At 36.8% G+C, this 24,410-nt stretch overlaps 1 protein-coding gene across 5 annotated transcripts in view; it reads right to left on the reverse strand.

Annotated features, from left to right (window-relative positions):
* Ptprd (protein tyrosine phosphatase, receptor type, D) overlaps window positions 1-24,410 on the reverse strand; it is a 2,270,506-nt gene that overhangs the window by 933,919 nt on the left and 1,312,177 nt on the right. The window lies entirely within an intron of this gene.

The raw sequence follows: 24,410 nt of genomic DNA on the forward strand, positions 1-24,410 counted from the left end.
AAATTGGATACTATTCACACATTGTGTGTGTATGTTTATGGATGTGGACATGTATGTTACATTTTCATGGACTTATGCCTTCATGGGGTCAAAGGCTGTTTTATTTCTTGACCTTTGTTACATGGACTATCATGGTGATAGGCAAGTCTAAACTTTTCTAACATACTGATTTAAAGGTTTTAGATTGTTTAAAATTAAGCTGAGAAACATTAATTCATGAAATTCTGTTTCTGATTTTTAGAAAGATTCCACAGTGTTCTCTATAATGTCACACTAATTTACCTTTTTTTCAACAGTGAGCAAGGGTTTATTTTTTCCATACTTTTCCAATTCTTGTTATTGCTTGTATCTTTTAAAATAATGAATTTTGATACATTTTCTTTCTTTTTAAAAAATTATTTTATTTTTAATTTACTTTTTACACTCCATATTCTGTTCCCCGTCCCCCCATCAACCCTCTGTCTGCTCTACATCCCACACCTCCTCCCTACCTCACCCCATGTCCAAGTGGATGCCCCCACCCCACCTGACCTCTAAACTCAACGGGGCTTACAGTCTCTTGAGGGTTAGTTACATCATCTCTGAATGAACACAGACCAGGCAGTTCTCTGCTATAAATGTGCTGGGGGCCTCATATCAGCTGGTATATGCTGGGGGCCTGTTTGGTGTTCTAGTATCTGAGAGATCTCAGGGGTTCAGGTTAATTGAGGCTTCTGCTGGTCGTCCTACAGGGTTGCTTTCCTCCTCAGCTTCTTCCAGCTTTTCCCAATTCAACCACAGTGGTCAGCTGTTTCTGTCTATTGTTTGGGTGCAAATATCTGCATCTGACTCTTTCTGCTGCTTGTTGGGTCTTTCAGAGGGCAGTCATTATAGGCCATTTCCTAAACAGAACTCCAATGGTTCATTCTTTAAGATCAACAATTGATAAATGGGGCCTCATAAAACTGGAAAGCTTCTGAAAGGCAAAGGATATATATATAATATATGTATGTATGTGTGTGTGTACATAGACATAGACATAGACATAGACATAGACATAGACAGACATAGACATAGACATAGACATAGACATAGACATAGACATAGACATAGACATAGACATAGACATAGACATAGACATAGACATAGACATAGACAGACATAGACATAGACATAGACATAGACATAGACATAGACATAGACATAGACATAGACATAGACATAGACATAGACATAGACATAGACATAGACATAGACATAGACATATGACTAATCAGCAACCTACAGATTGGGAGAAAAAAATCTTCATTAACCCCTGTTATGGATAGCCCTGGGGCTAATTTTATTTGATGTTAATTCAGTTCTCCTGTGAGTGGCTGCAAACAAGGAATGAGTCAGCACTCAGGTGATTTCCTATTAACTTGCTTCCCACCTTAATTTGTAAAATAATGGAGAACTGATGATTGGGCAGATAAAAAGGGACAGTGGAGCAGAAGGGAAGAGAGGAAGGAGAAAATGGAAGAGGGTGAGGAGGCAGAGGAGGAGGCAGAAGAAGAAAGAAGCAGAAGCACATGGCCTAGAGAAACCGCAAGTTCTAAAGGGTCTCATAGATGTGGAAGATGGTAGTATAGCGGTAGATCTTCCCAATCTAGGCCCACAGCATGTAATCATATGAACTGTGTTGTGTTTTCATTGCCAGGGCATATCTGGGTTGGAGAGATTTGCCACAACAAACCTCACATTCGATACAGGGCTAATATCCAAAATATATAAAGAACTCAAGAAGTTAATCACCAAAAAATGTGGTATAGAACTAAAGCAAGATTTCACAACTGAGGAATCTCGAATGGCTAAAATAATGATTTTTTTTTTTTTTGAGATTGAAACAATTTCCACTTCAATCAAATAAAATTGTTGTGATTTCTGGAAGTGATCCTAAAATAATACTCATTAAGTGTGCCTATGATGTATTTATAGGGACCGTGAGTACTAGGTTTTCACTCTTTTTCTAAAGCCCTGGTATATCAGATAAATCTTGCACTCTTGAGTCAGTGTGGACATAAAATAATGATTCTTAAACTGTTAATTCTTAATCATTCTTCAGAAATTTTTAGCCCTGATGATTAATTGTGTTTCGAAGCTTATTCTATGCCTGTTGATTATTTATGTGTTCTCTTTTGAAGGAAAAAGGTTTGTTAGGGGTTTTTTACATTGCTTCATTAGGCAGTATCTTGATTTTCTTGTTATTATAGTTTTCAAATATGAACACTTTTTTGGACACAAAGATTACAAGCATTTCTGCCTTTGTGGATGTTGTTTTCTGTTTTTTGTTTGTTTATTTGTTTTCTCTAGTGTAGCTTTTAGGCTTGAGCAAGTGTGGCTTCTTAGTTTTCTTTGACTTCATTTTTGTATCAGATACAATAGCATCATTGTAGAATACCCCCCACACACCCTTACAGTTTCTGCATGAGTTTAAGGATTGAGATTTATAATCAACTTCTTAAACTACTAGATATTTTCCAAGCTTATACTAATCATTTTTGTTTTACCATCATGTTCAACAATGTGTAAGTATTGTATTTCATGTTAAGATTGTAAAGTCAGTTAATGATTACACTTGAAAATCCCTGAATCAAAGCATAATGATGGTCATGTATAGTAAGCTCAACACACAGAAATCATTATGGACTTAATAATCTATTATCTATTGCTTACCCAAAAAATGTGATATCACATAATATATTTTTAAAATGTTTGTTTGGATTATTGTTTTGTAGGTTAGGTGTTCAAGTGTTTGGTTAGCACTAGTATCTATTTGTTGAGAGTATTCTTGATGTATTCTAATACAAGAGAGGATATTTAAGAACAATAAGAAGACATTCTGCCACTCCCATTTTCTCTAATGTCACCTAATGCTACCAGTAGAGCTGTCCTTCATTAACTCCTCTAGTCATAGTGAATTCTTCCAACTCCAACTCCAAAAAATACTGTTTACATAAGTCTGGGGAATAAATTTGTCATAAAAGTGGTTCTGAGAACATATCAAAACAAAACACACACTAAGGAATATTGAGTAGCTGTTTTTTAGGTAAGAAGGAAATTTTAGTTTGTGTATCAAGTAATCTTTCATTCTATCGTGAAAGCATATTGTGTTTAACAACAGTGAGTTCTCAGTATGCAGTTTTACAGAGTGAAATCAGAGAAATATAATGAAATGAATTTGTTCCATGCAGAGAAATTAGAAGATAAATTCCTTAGATATTCAATGTCAGGATTCAACCTTGCCAGCCAATGGTCTATTCAACTTCAAAACATATTTGTTCTTAAGTTTTATTGGTACTAATTTCTTATAAAACTTACAAATAACACAGATTTAATGGGATTTGCTATGGATCCCATTATGAGACATATGTTTGGTTGTCACTTTGGTATCACTGTAATACTGACAAGACTGGATATGCTTTCTTTCATTATATAGTACAGATACATTTTAAGAGAGAAATGGGTTACTTTTCTCCAAGGAATTGCTTCTAAGATATTTGACTGACTTTATTCCTTATAATTGAATGCTGATTCTAACATTTGGTGTTTTGTGTTTCTTGAATAAGAAGCCCCCAACAGAGGAGAAAATAACATGATTCCTTGAATAATTACGAAAACATCTTAACCTTTATCTTTGGTAGTCCAGTAGAAAATTTGGTTAGATTTTATCATTGCAATAACATAAGGCATCCTTTCCAAGATACTTCCCTTGGGTTGAAGCTGATATCATTTGAAATGTAAGTGAATAAAATGATTAATAAAAATTAAATACAGAGAGGGGGGAGGGAGAGAGAGAGAGAGGGAGGGAGGGGAGAGTGGAGAGTGGAGAGGGGAGAGTGGAGAGAGGAGAGTGGAGAGAGAAGAGAGGAGAGTGGATAGAGGAGAGAGGAGAGAGGAGAGTGGAGAGAGGAGAGAGGAGAGAGGAGAGAGGAGAGAGGAGAGAGGAGAGAGAGAGAAACCTATGAAATGGCAGGCTTAGTTACAGGTCAGAGTACATTCAAGAAAACACTGGCATTGAGAAATGATTAAGTCACTACCTACTTTTACTCCTGTCCTGAACATTGTGATTGATTGTCAAGTTGGCAGGATTTGGAATCTCCAAGGAGACAATTGCCTGGCCATGGAATTATCTAAAGTAGTATAATTGAGTTGGGAAAACTCATATTAACTGTTGGACAAATAAAAGGGGGGGGGGGGGATGTCAGACATGAGCATTCATCTCCTGTTGCTTCCTGACTGTAACTACAGTCTGAGCAGTTGTGTCAAGCTCCTGCCATCAGGACTCCTGGCCATGGGGAGCTAAGAACCAAAACAAACCCTTAGTGACACTGATTTTGCCAAAGTATTTTTAACACAGCATGAGATATGTGTAAACAAAAACCGTACATTTTCACAAAGTATTTGGTGTTGCAACTTTCATCTAAATGTGTCCAGGTCACTTATTTCCATTTTGTAATAGAAGCTTTCAAGGTCAAAGTATTAAAATGACCTAGTGTCGGTTTTGACATTTAATTTTTAGTAGCTAGGAGACTTTACAACTTACCCTTTATTTTAATAAGATGCCTTTAAATGCATAATGCAAACTTACTTTAGGATAATTTCAAAATTACAGAAAAATTATGAATTTTACTAACAAAGGGTTTTTATATGCTATCCTCCACTTTTTTATTATTAGCATCTTACATTGATATGGTACATTTATCATAATTAATGAACCAATTCTGGTAAAGTATTATTAACTAAATCCTACCCTTTTCCATATTGCTTAGTCATTAGCTAATGTTCTTTTTCTGTTCTAGGATTCCTTCCAAGACCTCTCACTGCATTCAGCGGTCATAACTCCTTTGACTTTTCTTGGTTTCAATGATTCCCAGTGTAAATTTGCTTTGTTTCAAGGGTACTAATCAGAAACCTTGGAGGATGCTTTTTAATTGGAGTCTGGCTCCAGAATGGTTAGGTTATGGATTTGGGGACAATTAAAGGGAAGTGTCGATTTCATTACATATTAATGACACCATTTTTCAATGATGAGTTTTATCTTATCACCAGGTTAAGGTGGTTGTTACATATATTCTCCTTAAAGTTGGTTTTCTTCTTTCTCCTTTAGTGTACATTTTGAAGCAGGTCATTAGCTCAAAGTCTTCCTGAAAGGGTAGTGATTATGATTTATCTCTGGAGAATATAGTATTAACACAAATAGTTACAATCTCTTGGCATAGGGAACTTGTCCATCCTTTATTTATTAATTCATATCAGTCTGTACTTGTAAATATTTTATCTGTAGGATTATAATTGAAAACTGCCTTATTTTTATAGGTAATAGTTCCATTTTTGACAATCAAGGTTTTATTTTTTCTTCAGCCATTTCTTGTGTTTCTTTGACATACTCAAACACTGTGAGTTGTTATAATTCCTTATTTATTTTATAATACCAGACATCTCATCTTGGATATTTCCTACCATAGTTTTGGAATCAGATTATTTTGCTAGCATATTTTTTAGGTTGTTTCAATTGGGAAAAGTGGGTAGAAATTGGATCTGGAAGCTAAGTTTGTCCTCTATGATTAAGTGGTATTGGTGCTAAGTTGTTTTCGGCCATAAAGGAATTTGTACACACACACACACACACACACACACACACACACACTGGTACAAACTTGTGAATAGATATGCATATACTAACTTGAATATACTAACATGCAAATATTCTATATGCAAGCATTTGTGTGTATATCAAGGCAAATATAATTTCAAACATGAAAAGTGTTCTAGTTCAATTTATTTTGCTGTGACAAGTACCCCACCAAAATGTGACAAAAAGGAGAAAAAGGGTTGTTCTGCTTGTAACCCTGGGTTACAGTTTACCATTGAAAGAAGTCAGGGTAGGAACTTAAAGTATCATATCCTTCAGTCAAGAGGAGAGAGAATTGAGTTCATCCATTCTGAGTGCTTGTTTGTTTTCTTCTGCTCTCTCCAGGCTTATATAGTATACGATGCTATAACTACAGGATGGTTCTGCCAGAAACAGGGTATTTCTTCTTCTCACATTAACTGATAATTCTCCACAGACATGCATATAGGTTGGTCTAATCTAGTAATTCCTCATTAAGGTTTTCTTTTCAGGTGATTTGAGGTTTTGTAAAGGCAACAGTTAAAAATTAATAAGCATAAGGGGAAAATGTCATGTGGCATTTTGTTACAGACTAAATGACCATATTCATTTAGTTCATATCAATATTGAAGCATTTGTATCTGGTATGAGTTCTATTTATATATGATAAGTCCGAAGAAACAATCAAGTTTAACTGGCTCATGAAGAAAAGATCCCTGGTGTGATAAGACCAGAGTGTATGTCAAGAAAGGCAGCAAAGGGCACACTGCTTTTGCTGTAAAAGAGGCGGTCATGCGAACGCACTCAATGGCAGTTGCTTTTAAGTTAGCAGACGTGAACTTGTATAGAGCCCTGAAATAATCTCTTTTTTGTTACTGCAATTAAATACTCTGAATGGGACTTATGGGAGAAAGGGTTTACTCTGGTCCACAGTTCAGCTGGAGCTCAAAGTATCTGTCCTCATAACATCCATAATCCAGAAGCAGAAAGAGAACACTGGTTCCTTGGCTCTGCTTCTTTTCTTGCACAGTGCAGGATTCCACCCACAGTTGGTAGATTTTAGCATCTCTTAAGGAACTCATGATAACGTCATACATGCATACGAGGAGATGCACTTCCCAGATGGTTCTCACCAATTGTAGTGATAATTGATAATAATAATCACAAACTCCATTTTCTTGGTCCTTAATCTTTGATTTAGACTCCTCAGCTATGAAGAAGTAAAATTCTATTGTTTAAGAAACCCAAAGGGGTATTTTGTGGTAACAGACAGAACAAACTAATACAGTTACAGTCTCTATGCTTCATTATATAAGTGTAAGCTTTACAATTATATGAAATTTCAATTGTCTTGTTCTCCAGATTTGCCAAATAAGACAATTTATGTGAAATATGTCTCAACAGAAAAACACACAGACACAAAATCAATGTTAGACTTGTTAATGTTGTATTAGTTAATTGTACATATCTAAAAGTACATTATTTAACTTAAATGTAATTTCTTTATTATCCTAATAATAATAACACCCCTATAGATGTTTCTTTCCTAGAACATGTGCTGCAGTTCATGACAGAGTGGCATGCAGGTGAGAAAAGCAATTGGTGGTATTTAATGCAATATGGACAAATTTCAGCTTCATTTAGATGAGTAGATAGAAGTTGGCTTTCTATGAAGAGACATTTAGAACATGCATACCTCCTACATTTGTAACACTGTAGGTAAAGTTAAAGAAGTAGAGTACTTATCCACTCTTAACACTACAGCAAACAAGTGAATCAAGGTTACACTGTTTTTACTATACTATTCCCTGAAAATAAAATACTTCAGATCTCTTAAATGATATTTTGAAGCATTTATGTATACTTAGGCAGACACTTGCAGCCAACCATTGGACTTAGCACAGCATCCCCAGTGGAGGAGTTTGAAAAACGATTGAAGGAGCTGAAAGGGTTTTGCAACCGCATAGGAAGAACAACACTATGAAGCAACCAGACCACCCGCCTCCCCAGAGCTCCAAGGGACTAAACCACCAACCAAAGAGTACAACATGAAGGGACCCATGACTCCAGGTGCATATGTAGCAGAGAATATCCTTGTTGGGTATCAATGGGAAGAGAGGACCTTGGTCCTGTGAAGGCTCAATGCCCCAGTATAGGGGAATGCTAAGGCAGGGAGGCAGGAGTGGGTAGGTGGTTGGGAAAGCACCCTCATAGAAACAGAGGGAGGTGGGATGGGATAGGGAGGTTTCAGAGGGAAAAATATGAAAGGGGATAACATTTGAAATGTAAATAAAAGATTCAATGAAAGAAAAAATATAATGCAAGTGTATATGTTTTAAGTTGTCATCTTTTGAGAAAAAGTCCTTTTAGGAATATTTAGGAATATATATATACACTATATGCATCATACGATATAGAATAGAATAAATGCATATATATGTATGTATATAAATACACACACACACACACACACACACACACACACACACACACACACACACACATATATATATATATATTAAGAGTACCTATGCCTCCAAACACGGACAGATTTCAAAAGACTAATGAGATATGTCTTTCTTGGACTCTAGTAAAGCGAAATTGGGTCTTTCCTGGCTAGCTACAGGTACTTGTATACCCTGAGAGCATTGTACGGCATGCCATAGTCCAGAGAATACCCTCTGATATCAGGAGGACAAGGGTCTTTGAGATGTTTCCTCAACATCAAGCTTTCAGTACCCATTCTTGTCTCCTGATTTTGGTTATTATAGAATCTTGATTCTGGCCAGAGTTTGTGAGGAATATATTACATTCTTTCCAGGCTGTGTACTGCTAATGTTTTTATGTGCTAGTTCCCTACTTATTAACATATTGCTGTTGATTGGTTTTCTACTCATGAGATATGACAGAGTCAAGAAATTAAATTTTAAAATATTTACAACATTAACCCAACATACTCTGGGTTTTTGTTTGCCAGCTTTGGTAACGAGTACTCCAATGACTTCGTCTAGTGTATTCTCAGCTTTAAGTTCAATATCCAGATATTGAGACTACCCATCACCATCAGTTAATGGACTTTAGAGATAGGAAACAGAATAAATTCTGTGATTAACACAAAGGCTATAAAATCTCTAGACTGCTGGTTCTGCACCATGAACTTGTACTCATATTAGACTCCAGGTTTATATTCCGAGCTTACCATTTGACTTTATGTCTCCTTGGGACAAATGTTCTCTTGTGACCTTTAATTATTGCACTGCAAGTGGTACTGGGGAAACGGACATCATTAGCAGTCTCGCCTGGATAATTAAGAAATAAGTTCAGAGGGATAATTGCTCCATCATTATTTCTTTTTACTGTCTGACAAATTAGATGTTTTATAATTGAGCTGACCATATGTTCAAATCTATGCAATTAATAGTTCATTATTTTAATTTAGAAATTTATACATGCACACAACTATGGTCCTTTCCTCTTCTTCCTCCTTTTCTGCTCGTCCACCTTGGGCAGATAATGGTGTGAAAAGGATAGACTTATGGTGATTTAAGACTGACTCATGTATGTGTTATGGATATATGCCATATTCATCCCCTATGACTTATGCCATTGTCAGAGAATTACTAGGATGTGGCGCAGAGAGGATCAAAGCCTTCAAAGATAGCTCTGATTGTCTTTGACATTTTAAATAAAGAAGGTTTTCTGTTATCTTCCCTTTTCCTAACAGACTTGTGGCGATGAATCAAGACGATGCAGAAATGAATTTGAACAAATTTTGTATTACCTTTGATTATCCTAGTGAGAGCCCTAAAGCAAATCCTAGACTAAGTGATAGAGGAGGTTCTAGATGAGAGTCAAGCCTGAGACAGCTCCATCTGAAGCAATTAGTGCTGAGACGGAAAATCAGTGGCAGCTTAAAGACTTTCATACCAGCTCCAACCTCTGCTCTACCAAGCGGGCCGATTTTCAGAATTCATTTTTTCCTGAAATAACTTTGCAGAAAGTGCATCGCATGCTAATTAGTTTCTTCTGACCCCAGATTGTAATGCTACAGTCAAGACACCCAAGTTCTTCAAGGAGTTACCCCTTTATCTCCATAGCTGTCTGCATTTTTATCCCACATTATGGAACTCTGAATTTTCCCCCCTTGAGTCAGAGGTGGAAATTTGAGGTTGGATAAAAATATGAAACTATTATATATCATTCTTTATAGGACACAGCACACTGATGCAGGCATAGGATTTTGTATTGTATAAACATCATGAAGTAGATTTAGAATTAGAAACTCAATGGAGTGACAAGAGCTTTTGTTACCTGCTTTTGCTGACAATCTACTGCTTCTCACAAGGCCCCTTTGCATCTGTGACATGGGTTATGAAGAAGGAAAGAATGCATGCTCATAATGCCCATACCTATGACTAAAGTGAAATGCTTATTTGAACTCACTAAATATTAATTCTCATTCAAATGTCTTCTAGATTGTTAGAATTTGGGGTAGGTTTTTTTTTAAAATACTTACAAATAAGACTAACCACAGAATTTGAAACTTATAGTTAGACATTAATTTGTAAGAATATATTTTTATTTGTTCTTTAAGAACCTCATACATGTATACAATGACTTTTGATCATATCACCTGCAATACACTCCAACTTTCCTCAAATTTTTCCACTCAACTTCACATTCTCTATTTTAGCATCTTATTAGGCTCAATTAGCACTGGTCATATGTCCCTGAGTATGGCGCCAGCCATTGTATAATACAATCTACCAATGGTCAGATCTCTAAGATAAATGATTCTCCATTTCCTTTTTTTTTCTCTTATTTTTTTATTACGTATTTTCCTCAGTTACATTTCCAATGCTATCCCAAAAGCCTCCCACACCCCCCTCACCCCCTACCCACCCATTCCCATTTTTTGGCCCTGGCGTTCCCATGTACTGAGGCATATAAAGTTTGCCTGTCCAGTGGGCCTCTCTTTTCAGTGATGGCCGACTAGGCCATCTTTTGATACATATGCAGCTAGAGTCAAGAGCTCCGGGGTACTGGTTAGTTCATAATGTTGCACCTACAGGGTTGCAGATCTCTTTAGCTCCTTGGATACTTTCTCTAGCTCCTCCATTGGGGGCCCTGTGATCCATCCAATAGTTGACTGTGAGCATCCACTTCTGTGTTTGCTAGGTCCCTAGTCTCACAAGAGACGGCTATTTCCTAATCAGCCATTAGTTATCATCTCCTCAGCTAGGGCTTTTTTTTTTTTTTTTAAATTGTTCCACATCCACAGGCATTCTTTTTGTGTGTCTGTTTGTTTGTTTTTGTTTTTGTGTTTTGTTTTTGTTTTGTTTTGTTTTTCTAGAGAGGGTTTCTCTGTGTAGCTCTGGCTGTCCTGGATCTCACTTTGTAGACCAGGCTGTCTTCGAACTCAGAAATCCACCTGCCTCTGCCTCCCAAGTGCTTGGATTAAAGGCATGCACCACCATGCCCGGCAGGCATTCATTTTATTAACTACATATTATCAGACTATTCATTATCATAAAATATAATAAAACGTACTGTGTACTAAATTTCAGTTACCTTTAACCTTTAGCTTTTATTTAATAATTTTTATTACGTATTTTCCTCAATTACATTTCCAATGCTATCCCAAAAGTCCCCCATACCCTCCCCCCACTTCCCTACCCACCCATTCCCATTTTTTTGGCCCTGGCATTCCCCTGTACTTTCTCTAGTTCCTCCATTGGGAGCCCTGTGATCCATCCAATAGCTGACTGTGAGCATCCACTTCTGTGTTTGCTAGGCCCCGGCATAGTCTCACATGAGACAGCTATATCTGGGTCCTTTCAGCAAAATCTTGTTAGTGTATGTAATGGTGTCTGCGTTTGGAAGCTGATTATGGGATGGATCCCTGGATATGGCAGTCTCTAGATGGTCCATCCTTTTGTCACATCTCCAAACTTTGTCTCTGTAACTCCTTCCATGGGTGTTTTGTTCCCAATTCTAAGAAGGGGCACAGTGTCCACACTTTGGTCTTCATTCTTCTTGAGTTTCATGCGTTTAAGTTATAAAAATAATGTATGTTTATTGGGTACAATGTAATACTTTTATGGCCTAATATATTATACAACAGACAATTAAAGCAACTACCATATTGATTCACACTCATTTTAAGTTTGTAATAAAGATCTTGTTTTAATTCTTCTAAAAAATAACATACATTGATATAAGCTCTAGTCACACAGAGTACAAGAAGTCTAAAACTGTCCTTTCCTAATAAAATTCTGTGTTCTTGCAAAATAGCTTGCTCATCTTCCTCTTTCACTATTGCTAACAGCCCTTGCAACCTTTCTATAGAGTTCCACTTCTTTGGTGTTTACATTACAGAGAGAACATGCTTTTCTTGACATTTTGTGCCTCACTCATATTATATACCAGAGAAAGAAAGTCCATTCACAAGACCCAGGAGAGGAGAAAACAGGCACTAAGGGAGATAGGCAGGATGGTCAGAGAACGCATACGATTTGAAAGGAGAAGGGAGATAGTGTTGGTAGACCAGTTTAATCAGGGATGGAGAGGTGGGGAAGAGGAGAAAGTAGGATAATGTCAAACAAAACTAAGCATTTATGAAATGGTACAAGGAAGCATGATAAACTGTAAACTAATTTTTAAAAATTTTGTATTTAGTGAAAGTTAAGTACGTGAAGAGCATCCCATGAACACATAAAAATTTAAGTTCAAATCCCCAGAAAAAAATTGTAAAAGTCAGGCACAGTAGTGTGCAGGAATTCTCCCATATGTCCACATTCACACATACATTCACACACGCATACTTGCACACATGAACTTACACTTAACTTTTTTTAATCTAAAAAATTAAAAAATAAATATATTCACCCAATAATAGATACAGGGGGTTAATTTTCTATTGCTAGCAACCACAGTAAGTCCTTAGTGAGCATACGAATATTTTCCTAAGACTGATATCATTTATCTGGACTCTGTTATCACTAAACCTACATACTGAATCACACTGGAGTCATAGTTCTATTTCTTATTGTTTGAAAAACCTGGCTACGGTTTTCCATATAGCTCTACTACCTTACATTTTTACCAAAGGTGTATAAATTTTCTTCTTCGCCACCATGCCATGTTCTCTCTCTCTGTCTCTCTGTCTCTCTGTCTCTCTGTCTGTCTCTCTGTCTCTCTGTCTCTGTCTGTCTGTCTGTCTGTCTGTCTGTCTGTCTGTCTCTCTCTCTCTCTCTCTCTCTCTCTGGAGTGTGTGTGTGTATGTGTGTTTGTGTACCTGTGAAAACAAGAGATCAACACTAGATGTCTTTTGCTGGTCATTCTCCACCTTTCTTTCTTCCATTTTTTCTTTTTTCCTTCCTTCCTTCCTTCCTTCCTTCCTTCCTTCCTTCCTTCCTTCCTTCCTTCCTTCCTTCCTTTCTTTCTTTCTTTCTTTCTTTCTTTCTTTCTTTCTTTCTTTCTTTCTTTCTTTCTTTCTTTCTTTCTTGTATTTTCTTTTAGAAATCAATGACCCTGCACCTCTCTCTTGACCACAAAGGAAGGAGTTATAGAGGTCCTGAGTTCAATTCCTAGCAACCACATGGTGGCTCACAATCATTGGCAATTTGATCTGATGACTCTTCTGGTGTGTCTGAAAACAGCTACAGTGTCTCACATACATAAAATAGATAAATCTTAAAACAAACAAACAAACAAACAAACAAACAAACAAACAAATACAGGCGGACAGTGGTGGCACACACCTTTAATCCCAGCATTTGGGAGGCAGAGCAGGCAGATTTCTGACAGAGTGAGTTCCAGGACAGCCAGGGCTACACAGAGAAACCCTGTCTCAGAAAAACAAAAAACAAAACAAAACAAGAAAGAGTATCTTTGGATTCTGACAGAGATAACACTAGATTGCTTCAGGCAATATAGATACTTTCATGCTTATCAGTTCTTTCAATAAATGCACACAAGGTATTATTCTATATTGCCGTAGCTTTTAACTTTTTAAAAAGCTACTTTTTATAGTTGAACATTTGTGTTATCTTCATTACAGTTTTTATGTTATTACAAACGAAATTGTTTTCTCAATTTCCTTTTTGGAGAGTTCACTGCTAGTTCATAGAAAATAAGTGAATTTATTTTACATCCTGAATATTTACTGATCTGCTTTTTAGTTCTAATAGATTTTTGGTGGGTTTTATATTTTTCTGTAACGGTGACTCATCTTGGGTTGTCATCGGACTATATCTGTACACCTGAGGAACTTTCTTGATTGGGTCAGTGGAGATAGTAGGATCCACCCTATATCTAAGTTATGCTTTTGGTAGCAGTACACATAATAAGGACATAGAAGAAAGGTCCTTATTTTTTCCCTGCTTGCCTTTACTCTTAATGGCAAATTCATCTATTCAGTGTGCATGAGGCATTCTATCACTGGTGTTAGACCCTACTTCAGCATTCACACATAAACTAAAACCTAGCAGCTCTCTAAGACTTCCTTGGAATCTCAGCATAGATTGTAACTGTAATTCTAAGACATCCAGTCTTACAATCTTTCCATCAAGACATAGCACTGTTGCACCAATCAGATTACAGCCACTCAGCCACTCTAATAAATTCCTGTTTCAATAAATATGTGTGTGACACACACACACACGAGCCATTCCTTTGAAGAACTCTAACACATCTGTATGTAATGATGTATCATCTTAACACATGGGTGATTTAACTTCTTCAATGTGAATGGCTGCTTGTTTTCTCTCACTTTGCTGCTCCAGCTCCAATTCCAGAAACTGTGTAAACAGAAGTGCACAACTGAAAATTCTTGTTTGCCTTTGGAAAAAAAAAGACTTTTCCATTTCTGCAGTCACTATATTAGCTGTAGATTAGGTAAGGCAATTTTGAAAGTCTCTTTACTATAAAGTACATAGGAATAATATTAGAAAACTTAATGTAGAGAAAAGAGGCTAAGGAAAACGCATAAGATAATTCACCAGGTTAGTTTATGATGTTAGCCACTATAAATTCTATAGTGCTGATTTAGTGGCATTTGAAGTTAATACATTACATATTATAAATCATAAAATCTTGGCACAGCAATAAGGTAAGGACACTTACATTGGACAGCTTAAGAACTATTTTACAAAAAACAGATAACTTCTAGCATCATGCTTGCTGTATAATAGATGATAGTAGATGAGTAATTTGTAGCTTACAATATAAGAACAGCACATGAGGGAAAGGAAATTTCAAAGCCTTAAGTTTGTAAAACTGTGGAGAGTACTGTGCTGTTAAATGAAAAAATAATCTCACAACAGAAGGAAGGATGAACCTAGACAGTGAATAGATTTGTTATTAAACTCGTCATTAACCTAAAGTTTACATAAATAACATTGAAATGAAAGAAAATGTAAGCCAAGTCGTTTCTTTTAATTCTTTGTACTGCTTACAATATAAGTGTCCATTATAACAAATATATTCAAAAGCACACTGATTGTTTCTTTTGTTTCTCTATGATCCTTCAAGATACATAATTGTTTCATAGTCTTTTGCTGAAAACTAAACATTGACATTGTATTCACATTAGGTAGTACACATTTTTAAAAGTGCCACACATTGTAATAGAGTAAGATACTAGATGAAAAAAAAAAAAAAAAAAGACCATTTAATTATAAGATGATATTAGCTATTTTTATCGACATTTATGTGAGGTTTCAGAAAGAACTTTAAATATTTTTGCAGTGTTGCAAAGAGTATGCAAAGCATTAGCAACACTGAACTAGGAGAAAGGTGATACTGAAGAGAAGTCAAGAACATGGCAAAAGATATCCAATAGTGTAGGCTGACTATATTTAATTTACCATCCAATTCGTTCTGAATTATTTGCATATTGAATAATTTAAAGACAAACCACTCACTGATCAATAGAAGTTCATTATAAATTTGTATATAATAAAAATGTATAAAATTGATTAGAGCAGAAGGCTGTTATTAATCCTGCTAGCAATACCTACTTAAAAGTGTTTCAATTATAATGAATATGAATTAGGAAGGAGTCTATTTTTCTTAATATAAAAGACTTAAATGTGTTTGCTAATTAATATACTTTGAATAAGCTTCACAGTTTCTGTGCCAATTTCATTATTACCCTAATCACTTCAGGTTCGACTCTAATTATAATGTAGATCATGACTATTGGCAGATGAAGATTATGGATGGTGAGAAAAAACTAATTTTGTCTCCAGCAAATGTAGAGAGGTGTGCAGCAAATCCAATCAAATAGCAAACTGATTGCCTATATAGTGTGTTAATTTTAATGACTTTAGCGTTAATATGTGAGCAGCCTTCCTCCTTGCTGAGACAACATACCTGTTAAAAACATTTTAAGCATGGAAAAAAGGAAGTTATCTTAAGGATGGCTCCCAGGTTGAGGGTATAGTCTTTTATCACAGAGTACACAAGATGGAGAACCCATGAAGTAGCTCTTTTTTTCCACAGTCACATTGGTTCTACAGTTAGGTGGTAAGTGTTTATATGGACAAACCTACCCAAGACATTTCTCATTCAAACCTCCACAGTGAGTAACCTCCATCTGTTTTTTACACTGGCTCTGTTACTCTGCATTCTCAACAATGGCAGACAAAGGATCCTTTCCCTCACCAAAGGCTTAGGCATTTGTTACCACTTGCCTTTTTGATATTAGTCATCATAATTAGAGTAAAGTGTTAACTTATTGTGGTTTTGATTTGAACTTCTCTGATGAGTTCAGAATTATATTTTCTTATCTATCTGTCATTTTTATGTCGTCTTTTGAGAAATATCTGTTTAGTTCTATTGGCATTTTAAACTCAAGTTGCTTTCTAGTTATTGAACTTTAGAGTTTCTTATTCACTATGAATATTATCTATTTTTCAAAGACATAACTTGAAAATATTTTCTTCTCCATTTTAGGTTATCTCTCCATTCTGCTGTTTCGTTTCCCATTCAGAGTTTTAGTTTATATAACACTCTTTGATTATTTATGCATTTATGGTTTTGGTCTTTGAGGGTTTTACCTGAGTTTTTACCTATCCCAATGCCTTGACACATTTTCTCAAAAAATTTTTCTACTGTGGAGAGCCGTGCCACGAGCAATCGCCATTATAAGATGGCGCTGGCCTCCACTGTGCCTAACTAGTAAACAAGCCTTGTACTGTACGCAGGTGCGAGAGTAAACTCACTCCTAGTCACTCCCATTCTCGGGGCATAATAGTGGGGTGATGGGCGAGCAACGAATCAGGAGCTGTCACGCCATATCAGGTGCTGAAACGTCATGCTGCGGGCTATAAAAGCGGTGCCATTTTCCCGGTTCGGGGTCTTCCTGAAGAAGTAAGCAATAAAGCTTTTGCCACGGAAGATTCCGGTTTGTTGCGTCTTTCTTGCCGGTCGAGTGGGACGCAATATTCTACCATTTTTATATGTTTACTTCATTTAGAGTTAATGTTTGCAGTTCTTAAAAGAATGGATTCTGAATTCATTCATCTGTACTTGGAAAACCAAGTTAACTACCATCCTTTATTTTAAAAAGTATACTTTTATTAAGGTGGCTTCTTAACATCTTTGATTAAAAAGTTCTTAGTTTATATACCTTGGCTTAGTTTTAGACCCTATTCTGTCCCGCTATGTCACATTTGTCTTTCCTTGTTTATTTAGATGTAGGATATTTTATTTGTTCATGCATGTGTGGGTGTGTGTGAACTTATATGGAAGTCAGAAGCTAAGGTCAGATGCCTGCCTGAACTGATTTTCATGTCATTTCTTTGTGAGAGAGTATGTTGCTGAACCTGCCTTGACAAAAATTTTTACATAGCTCATTTCAAGGATTCTTCTATTACCATTTCACCAGCCCTACTGGTATAAGCATGTGCCACTATGTCCTTTTTTCATATAGGTGCTGCAGGCCTAAACATAGCTTTTCAAAGTTTTGAATGATGATTGATCAGTCTTTCAGCCTTTGCATAAATACATTTAATGCCAATACCATGCTTTTTGGTTATGATGCTTTTGTTGTGAATTTTTCCATTAATACAAGTCCCTGTATATTCCTTTTGCTTAAGATTATTTTGTCATTTGTTCTGTGTGTTTTGAGGAAACAATATTCTTAAAATATCTTTCCTTAGACTCTGAGATGTGATTATTGAGAATGAACTGATTCTAAATGACACAATCAAATGTTATTCAAGAAGAAATCATTTAGAAATACAGACCTGGAAGATGCATCAATTTAAAGAGGAACCAGCTGCCTTACAGCAACAAAATAGGGAACTCAGATTGTGTTTTTGCTGATGGTGGTCTACCAGTAGTCTGGACACTTATTTGAATCAATGGGAGAAGAACAGTTTGGATATATGTTGTGACCCTTGGTATTTGGTGCCTCTATATTAAAACAATCCACTCATTCACCTTTGGGTTATGCTTTGTAATTATGTAATTGATTATTTAAAATGCTAACTTTAATCATCTTGAAAATTAGCCTGATTAAATGTTACTTTTGCTAGCATATCAGTCTTATTTGTTTCAGTTGTTCAATTCACTCATCAATATGGTCAGCTGTAAGTAGAACATTCATCTGGCTGGAAAAATGCATAATGTTAATGGTGGATCTCTCAGTCATGTAAACAAAAGGACGGGCTACACTTATATGACATATATCTTCTTAGATTTTTTTCTGAATATCTAAATATATAAGTAACAGAAATTTTATTCATGGCCATGAAATTCTAAGGAGAAAATATTGAGAACTGACACAGGTTTTGAGAGTCATAGTTGCTTGTTCATACGTAATATTAAATTATTCACTATTTAAGATTTAGATACTATATGTGAACCTCATGTGGTCATAGCTTTAAACATACGTTTAGAAAACTGATCAACTATTAAATATTAGGCAAGGGTAATTACCCTTGCATTCATTTTTAATATTGTGGGTTTACTGTCTGGTTAGTTCAAGCAATGCTATAACATATAGTTAATAAGAATGTCTTGTGGAGGTTCAATGACTCAGCATAGAGGAAAACTAGAGTGCTGAGGCAGGAGAGGGTGGATAGGTTGAGGAGCAACCTCATCGAAACAGAGGGGAATGGGGGTTTGTGGAGGGGAAACAGAGATGTAATAACATTTAAAATGTAAATAAATAAAGTAACCAATAAAAACAGAGTGACACCATAATTTTCATGACTTCAGATTAGCTTTCTTATATACTTCATAAATGTGATTAATTTCATATAAAATATGCAAAAAGTTAAATAAATCTGAACATAATAACATACGCTCTTATGAAATTATTACATATACATGTCAAGATGAATTGTTTTTTATTTTTCAATGATTAATACTTAAAACTATTCATTAGTTATAATTCTACAGTAGCTCTACCCAATTTCCTATGTTTTAGCATTTTTTTTTTTTTTTTACAAAATGAGAAAACCCTGCTGTAGTGTGGATCATATGGGTTTTCGCAAATGATTTAAGAGGCTCCTAATATTTGCAATTAGGTTAAAGAAAAATGGAAACACAGTAGGTAAAATGGCAAAGATTTTAAATAAAACACAATAGTGTACAGTTGAAACAAGTGTTAATGCTTCCATAGCACTGAGTTCCCCATGTTTGTCCCAAAGGAAATCTAACACATGGACATGACAGAATGGTGTCAGACAAGAAGTGAAAATACTACATGGAATACATAAGCATATAAACAAGCATTAGCTCTTTCATTTCCCCCACCCTTGTTGGTCTGTTATTAGATAAACAGAACTTGTCATTGTCTCTCTTTTCATTTAATGATTCATCTGAATTTTCCTGTATGGAATGTTTGAGAATAGTTCAAGAATAGATAGTAATAAATAATTTGTGGCAATAATATAGGATTTTATATAATTTCACAAATGTAACCAAATGGTCTCATGGATGCAACTCCTTTTCACTATTGTAGCTAGTGCTCAATTTCTACCTTCAAACATGAATATTTACCACCACCATTATTTACTCAACAACTGGTGAGTTTATTCCATACACCTTTCTAAACACGTGAAGTAAATCATCAATTACCAAAGCAAAGGTCAGGCCTATGTATAGTTCACAGTTTGATAAAGCAGGAGAAAACAATTAACACTACATTCTTAAATGAAGAAGTTATGAAAGAGAATAAGGAAGTATAAGTCGACAGTGGTGGCTAACAGGAGGGAATGGGTGGTGCGCACCTGTACTTTGTAAGAAAGAACACTTGTACTACCTATTGTAGAATGGAATCTGTACATTCCTGAACCATGCTAATTCTTTGTTCTGTATTAACCTTTAAATTAGATGCAAATCAATCAATGATATAAGAAGTTAGTGACACTAAGCTGCCTTGGTATGTTTGAAACATCTGCTGGACAGTAGATACATAAGGAGGGAAAAGTGTGGGAAACTAGAATATCACCAGTACCAGGGAACACAGAGACAGCCTCATCACCTGACCAGAGGGCAGGAGTAAGCTTTGCCAATCCTGAAAGTCTGCCTTTTCTTCTGTGTGCCCTGGCTGTCCTGGAACTCACTTTGTAGACCAGGTTAGCCTCAAACTCCTAAATCCACCTGCCTCTGCCTCCCAAGTGCTGGGATTAAAGGTGTGTGCCGCCACGGCCAGGCCCTGAAAGATTTTCTTACCGGCATCATAAGTTTGGTACTCTGGCCACACTAGAGGAAAGTGCCCCTTGTAGTTTGTGCAGACGGTTAGGATAGGCAGTCAAGGAAAATTCCACATGAGCAAAGTGTTGACTATGATGAAGGAGCAGCCATTTGCAGATCCTCCTTCTCTCACCACTTGCATTTGCTACACTACTTCATGTTCCTCCTGTCTTGTCCTTTTGGGTTTAAGAGAGAGAATTAAATCCATGCTCGTGTATTTTGTGTATGGGTAGTGCTTTGTAGTTGTTGAGTATAGAAAGATGTCCCAACCGGTAAGAAGGACACATGCTCCACTATGTTCATAGCAGCCTTATTTGTAATAGCCAGAAGCTGGAAAGAACCCAGATGCCCCTCAACAGGAGGAATGGATGCAGAAAATGTGGTACATTTACACAACGGAGTACTACTCAGCTATTAAAAAGAATGAATTTATGAAATTCCTAGGCAAATGGATGGACATGGAGGGCATCATCCTGAGTGAGGTAACCCAATCACAAAGGAACTCACACAATATGTACTCACTGATAAGTTAATATTAGCGCAGAAACTTAGGATACCCAAGACATAAGATACAATTTGCTAAACGCACGAAACTCAAGAAGAACGAAGACCAAAGTGTTGACACTTTGCCCTTTCTTAGAATTGGGAACAAAACACCCATGGAAGGAGTTACAGAGACAAAGTTTGGAGCTGAGACAAAAGGATGGACCATCTCGAGACTACCCTATCCAGGGATCCCATCCCATCAGCCTCCAAACGCTGACACCATTGCATACACTAGCAAGATTTTGCTGAAAGGACCCTGATATAGCTGTCTCTAGTGAGACTATGCCGGGGCCTAGCAAACACATAAGTGGATGCTCACAGTCAGCTATTGGATGGATCACAGGGCCCCCAATGGAGGAGCTAGAGAAAATACCCAAGGAGCTAAAGGGATCTGCAACCCTATAGGTGGAACAACAATATGAACTAACCAGTACCCTGGAGCTCTTGTCTCTAACTGCATATGTATCAAAAGATGGCCTAGTCGGCCATCACTGGAAAGAGAGGCCCATTGGACACACAAACTTTATATGCCCCAGTACAGGGGAATGCCAGGGACAAAAAGTGGGAGTATGTGAGTAGGGGAATGGGGGGGGGGGGTATGTGGGACTTTTGGCATAGCATTGGAAATGTAAATGAGGAAAATATCTAATAAACAATATTTTAAAAAAGAAAATATATACGGTATAGTGTAGCAATGTATCACCTGTCAATTTAAAAGTTTATGGCTTATTGCTTAAGCAGAACATGAAACTTTGGGACGTCTGGGAGGCAGAAAGAATTCTGGGATAGAGCCAGGTGGGCAATTCATGAAGAAGATATAACAAAAGAGATGCAAAGTACTTGAGCACAGGTATCCAGCTACACGGAGGAGGAATGTAGGTTAAAAAATTAGGTTGTCTCTACTTATTATCTTGTCAGAGAAGAGCCTAACTATATGGCCAAGGTACTTGTAAGTATATGTTGAGTCTGAGTCTTATGTTAGGAGCATGTGGAGAGAGCAAAACAAGGCCTAACTTTTATAGTTGGAGATGAATTTACATTGAAAAACTAATAAATTGCTTCTTAAGGAAAGGGGTTTTAAAGAAATTAAAGACTTCCTGGAATTCTATGAAAATAATGATACAGCATACTCAAACTAATGGGACACAAGAAAGGCTATGCTAAAAGAAAAATCCATAGCACCAAGTCCCTGGTAAAGAAGTTGAAGAGATTCTACACTAGCAACTTTTTTTTAAAAATATTTTTATTACGTATTTTCCTCAATTACATTTCCAATGCTATCCCAAAAGTCCCCCATACCCTCCCCACCACTCCCCTACCCACCCATTCCCACTTCTTGGCCCTGGCATTCCCCTGTACTGGGGCATATAAAGTTTGCAAGTCCAATGGGCCTCTCTTTCCAGTGATAGCTGACTAGGCCATCTTTTGATACAGCTAGAGTCAAGAGCTCCGGGGTACTGGTTAGTTCATAATGTTTTTGCACCTACAGGGTTGCAGATCTCTTTAGCTCCTTGGATACTTTCTCTAGCTCCTCCATTGGGGGCCCTGTGATCCATCCAATAACTGACTGTGAGTATCCACTTATGTGTTTGCTAGGCCCCGGCATAGTCTCACAAGAGACAGCTATATCAGGGTCCTTTCAGCAAAGGCTTGCTAGTGTATGCAATGGTGTCATCATTTGGAGGGTAATTATGGGATGGATCCCTGGATATGGCAGTCTTGAGATGGTCCATCCTGTTGTCTCAGCTCCAAACTTTGTCTCTTCTACACTAGCAACTTAACAACATACCTGAGAGCTCTAGAAGCACACACATCCAAGAGGAGTCGATGGCAAGAATAATCAAACTCAGGGATGAAATCAACAAAATAGAAACAAAGAGACCTGGCTTCAACTGCTGAAAGTATGCTATCCTATATGAACAAAAAAGAAAAAAAAAAGAAAAAAGAAAAAGAAAAAAGAAGAGACACAAGGAAGTCTACTCCAAGCTTTGAGAGAACAAAGTATGCAAGCCTTTCATAAATCCTGCTTCATAGTAATGTCTGTCTGATATTCTAAAGTAGAAGTCTGAAGCTAGATCCTCGAATATTATAGAGTAATTTGGGGGGAAAATCCACGCAGCCAAGCATTCATGTCATTTCTATAGTTCTGGAAGCTGCTTATTCTGTAGTTCCTGCATACTCAGGAAATATTTATCCCTTCTCAAGTCTCTGATAGGATTAAAGACTAGATAGTTATAATCACAATAAAAGATTCAATTGTTTAGGGTTTTAGGAAATATTTTAGGTGTCAAAAAGTCCCTGATATAGCTGTCTAGTGTGAGGCTATGCCAGTGCCTGGCAAATGCAGAAGTGGATGCTCACACTCATCTATAGGATGGAATACAGGGCTCCCAATGGAGGCGCTAGAGAAAGTATCCAAGGAACTGAAGGGGTCTGCAACCCTATAGGTGGAACAATATAAACTAACCAGTATCCCCAGAGCTCATGTCTCTGGCTGCATATGTAGCAGAAGATGGCCTAGTCAGCCATCATTGGGAAGAGAGGTCCCTAGGTCATTCAAAATTCATATGCCCCAGTACAGGGGAACTCCAGGGCCAAGAAGTGGGAATGGGTGGGTAGGAGAACAGGGCAGGGGGAGGGTATAGGGAACTTTTGGGATAGCATTTGAAATGCAAATAAAGAAAATATCTAATTTTAAAAAGTCATATTTAGATTGACAATACAAGTCATGATAAAATGTTTAGGTACAAAATCAATAGGTACAATAGATCATATAATACTTTTCCTAAGTTGCCATATATTAATTGACTGAAAATTATGAATGTATCTCTTACATGATAGTTTTCATAATTGTTTTATTATACATAGTTTATTATTGTAGGAGAAAGAGCCTTTTATTGGACCAAAAAGGTGAAAGGTGTTGGGTTGGTCTTCTGTGCTGTGTTTTCAGATGCTTAGTTCTTCACTCCAAGGTCAGGTAGCAATCTGGACATGGGCATTGCATTGATCAATGTGCTATAAAGAATGCTCCCCAATAATCCCAGATTGGTAAATAAAAAGCTAGAGCATGTGAATAGACAGGGGAGTGAGGAAGATGGAACTTTGAGTCAAATGAGGGTATCTCATGTTGTGACCTTGTGAATCGAGAAGGGCAAAGGAAAGTGTAAGAAGGAAGTCACCAAGAGGCAGGATGGAACATAAGCATGGGGCCAAGAAAAGCTTGCTCTAAGGACACACAAAGAACAGAACAAAGCTCACTTGGCAAATAATGGGGCATTTATCTGGTTATTAACAGACCAGTCAGGTTAGATAGAATAGCTCAGAACCACCCCTGAATAGTGGCAACAACTTGTTATGGAAATCTAATGTCTCTGTGTCATTTGCTCAAGAGCTAAACATGATAGAGTAGGGCCAAATTTCCATAAAATTACTACTATGCATAGAAGAAGACCTAATAGAGGTGATGTAGTGATGGTACAGAATTAAGCCAAATAATACACGAAAAATAAAGATCCAAGAA

Source organism: Mus musculus, chromosome 4 (assembly GCF_000001635.26).
Source record: "Mus musculus strain C57BL/6J chromosome 4, GRCm38.p6 C57BL/6J".
In the NCBI taxonomy this organism is placed as follows: Eukaryota; Metazoa; Chordata; class Mammalia; order Rodentia; family Muridae; genus Mus; species Mus musculus.